This window comes from Triticum aestivum, chromosome 7A (genome assembly GCF_018294505.1).
Source record: "Triticum aestivum cultivar Chinese Spring chromosome 7A, IWGSC CS RefSeq v2.1, whole genome shotgun sequence".
NCBI classification, from domain to species: Eukaryota; Viridiplantae; Streptophyta; class Magnoliopsida; order Poales; family Poaceae; genus Triticum; species Triticum aestivum.
Genome location: NC_057812.1, coordinates 618,507,553 through 618,511,719, shown reverse-complemented (window position 1 = coordinate 618,511,719; position 4,167 = coordinate 618,507,553).

Here is a 4,167-nt window from a genome sequence, read left to right as displayed (position 1 = left end):
TGCCAGTAGGCAGAGGCGGGGCAGCGTACGTGCGCGCGAGGCGCCACGCCTCCTCCTGCTTGCCGCCAAGCCCCTGGACGCGTGGGTGAACGCCCCGATGTCGTCCCGAACCGCTCGACCCCTCTCACTCTCCCTCGAGCTCTCTCCTCTCCCTTGGTGCTCCCTCTATAGTTTGCCCGAGCGCGCCCGCCGCCGCCGCTTGCTGCCACCGCCCTCTTCGGCCACCCCTAGCTCCACCGCCACGTCCAGCAGCACCGCCCTGGACCAGAGCTTCTCCAAGTCGAAGACCCCGAGCGCGAGAGCAGCCCATCGTCGCCATCGAGCTCATCTTCGTCCTCTACACAGGCAGTCATCGTCTTCGATTCGCAGCAACCCGACCGTGCCCGACCTTGCCGACGACGCCATCGGACGTGCTGTGAGCACCCGCGTCGTCTCCCCCTTCTCCCCTGGTCGCGCTCACCCTCTAGGCCGTAGCCCCGCCATGACCGAAAGCTTGCTCGCCGCCATCCATGTCACTGCCGTGGCGAGAGCCCACGCACGTCGCATCCGAGGACGCTATCGTCCTCAGCACACTCCCAGGAGCCCAGAATTGTCGTCCGTTCGACCTCGCATGCACCGTAGTGTCTTAGCCGTCGAGCTAGTACTCCGATCGCCGCCGCGAGCTCGTCTCCAGCGAGTATAGGCCACCCCATCCACTGTCACTCGCCCAGTTGGATGCGGCGCACCTTCAGCTACCCGTAGACGCAAACCACGTGCAAAACCGAGCCTCGTAGCTGTTTTCCGTCGAGTTTCCGCCGCAGTTGAGGTCGCCGCCGGCCGAACTCCGGCGGGCTAACGTGGTCGCTTAGTTAGGCGCTAATCACCACTAATCCCTCTCTAACAGACACTGACAGGCGGGCCCCATAGTGGGTCAAATCCCAGTCAACACGGGATTAACTCCCAGTTAAAAGTGAGCCAATGACATGTGGGACCCGGTCATCAGGTTTGACCTGGTCAGCGTCAGTTGACTCGCTGATGTCACAGTGCTGACGCTATAAATCATTTTCTGGATTTAAGTTTATTTAGGAAATTCCAGAAAATGCCCAAAACTTCTAAAAATCATAGAAAATTATCTATAACTCCAAATGAAAAGATTTATATATGAAAAATTATCAGAAAAATTCAAGGAATCCATCTGTACCATTTTTGTGCATGTTAGAACAACTTAAGGCCACTGTTTAGGACAAATAAAATGAATGTATTTAAATAACCACATGTGGAGTTTGAATTTGAACTTTGGGTTCAAACCAACTTCATTTAATTGTGTTGCTAGTTGCATTAGCTCAATCAACAACATATTGCCATGTCATTATCATGCGTCATGTTGTGCATTGCATTGATTGTGTTCTTTCTCAGTTGCCGGTGATTGTCCCCTCTCGATAGACGTGCTTCCGACGATGAGTTCGATGACACCGATGAAGAGCTATAATATCTTCAGAAGTGCCAGGCAAGCAAAAAACCCTTGTTCATTCCGATACAATCCCACTCTCTCGCTCCTGCTCTCTTTTACTGCATGAGGACAACAATGTTTGAACTCTTGCATGCTGCGGTAGTTGAACCCCTTTCCTCTGCATGACCTGTCATTGCCACAGTAAATAGATGAAACCCACTAGCATGAGTAGGAGTTGTTTGAGCCCTGATGTGCCTACTCATTCATGCTTGTTGTCATGCCTGCTACTGCTTAGAGTTGAGTCAGGTCTGATTCATCGGGGATGAATTGGAATGGTGACGAACATGTCCTACTGTGTGTGAGCTAAGTGTGTGAACACGTTTTGGTAAAGGTAGCAGTGAGAGGCCATGTAGGAGTACATGGTGGGTTGTCTCATTGCAGCCGTCCTCAGGAACTGAGTTCTGTGTTTGTGATCCATGAACAGTTACTACCACACATTGGGCTCCAAGCGCTCCAAGCTCTCTCGACTTATTAATTAATTCGATCTCTGTCCAGGAGTTGCAACTAGTTTCTGGTGTTTGTAGGTAGTGTTAGTAGTCTACCAAGTGGCACCCGGTACAGGTGGGCTTGGGACAGACTAGGCACAGTGGCCCGGTGTACCAAGTGGCACCCGGATGGTGGGCTTGGGAACCCTGTACACATCATTTGGGGCCGTGAGCGACACCCCAGCCGGATCTCCTTGCGGATGGAACCCGAATAGGCGATAAACCTGGACTAGAGACTTGTTGGTTACTCGGGTCATGGCCGACTCCCTCGCCAGGCTTCCGCTTGAAGGTTGCCGAGATACACGATGTGTACATGGTGGTAAGTGGCGAGAGCGTGTGTGAAGAAGTACACCCCTGCAGGGTTATCATTATCTATTCGAATAGCCGGATTCCTCAGATATGGAAACTTGGACCCCTTGCATAGTTCATAGACAAATGAAAGTGGATACTCTAAAACTCGCAAGATAAGCATGAGTGCTATGGATGGCGGTCACGCAGGGAGATGGGAGCGGATCCATAGTGGTGTATTGGTATGGTGAATTTGTGGACTCATGTGCGCCACCTCAAAAGAGTTACTTGTAGTCGTAGTTCAGGATAGCCACCGAGTCAAAGCTGGCTTGCTGCAGTTAAACTCCACCACCCCTTTGTTGATACTGATGCATATGTTGTTAGTTCTGATGTAAGTCTTGCTGGGTACATTTGTACTCATGTTTTCTTAATTTATGTTTTGCAGAGAGACTTCAGTCTCGCTAGTAGTTCCACGTGGACTTTGACGTTTAGCTTGTTACCTCAGCTACGATCTTGTGCCCTCGGCAGGATCTTGTAGATAGTCAGGCTTCTCAGCCTTTTTCATTTATAGATGTCTGTACTCAGACATGTTAAGCTTCCGCATGTGCTTTGTTTGTATGCTATGATTGTTGGGTCATGAGACCCATGTTTGTAATATCTCGCTCCTCGGAGCCTAATGAATAAATTCTTTGAGTCATAGAGTCTTGTGGTGATGCCATGTTGTATTGCACATATTGAGCATATTGTGTGTATGATTGAAATGCTTAGTATGTGTGGGATCCGACAACCTAGTTGTTTATCCTTGGTAGCCTCTCTTATGGGGAAATGTAGTCTTGTGCTTCCATGAGACATAGTAGTCCGCTACAGCCCGGTTCACCGGAGTCGTGCTAGCCCAGCACTACTGCTCCGGAACACTTGACTGGCCGGCATGTGATTCACTTCGTTCCTGTGTCTGTCCCTTCGCAGAAATGTCACGCGGTGACATCCAGAGTTCTGCCTAGCCTGCTACAGCCCAGTTCACCGGAGTCCTGTTAGCCCAGTGCTACATCCGGATTCACACGCTACTGATCGACATGCTCGATGTTGATTCATGTATGACTATCCCCGTAAGTTAGTGCCACTTTGGGTTCACGACTAGTCATGTCGGCATGGGTTCTCTGACATATGGATGCTAGCGACACTATCATATACGTGAGCCAAAAGGCGCAAACAGTCCCGAGCCATGGTAAGGTGACACCTGTGGGAATACCATGCGTGAGGCCGCAAAGTGATATGAGGTGTTACCGGCTAGATCGATGTGACTTGGAATCGGGGTCCTGCCAACGGGCTTCATGCCCAACACATGTGTCATACTTCCGCATGTACCTTTTATTCGCCATTATATGCATCGATATGACTTAAGTTTTGGCCAAGCTGGGTTGCCTGGCTCCTGTGCTTACCCCTACGTTCCCGATTGTTTGGCTAGGTGGTAAAGGGAGCACCTCTGCGATTGTTACTGCCGGGTCAGCCGGATGTGTACCTCAGACTGGGTGAAGCCGAAAGCTAGCGCTCTTAAGGGAATATTCGGTCGGTGAACTAAAGATGATCTTTTCTTTCACTTATTTATCTATACGCCCCCAGATGTTTTTCCCGCGTCTCTTTTCGCAGAATGGACATGCACTTTAGGGCATGCCTCCCAGGGAAAGGAACCCCTAACGGAACTATTCTCCCTGGAAGAGGTTTCTTACTAACCATGTAATATAACATAACTAGTTGGGAACTTGTCTGTTCAAGCACTAATGACCCCTACGCCTGGTCTCCATGCATACCCCGGTTCTTATATAACCGCGAGCGTATTCGGACACACACCGGACCGTCAAGTCCCGAGGTTGAAGCGAAAAGGTCGGCCATGACAAACCATCTACA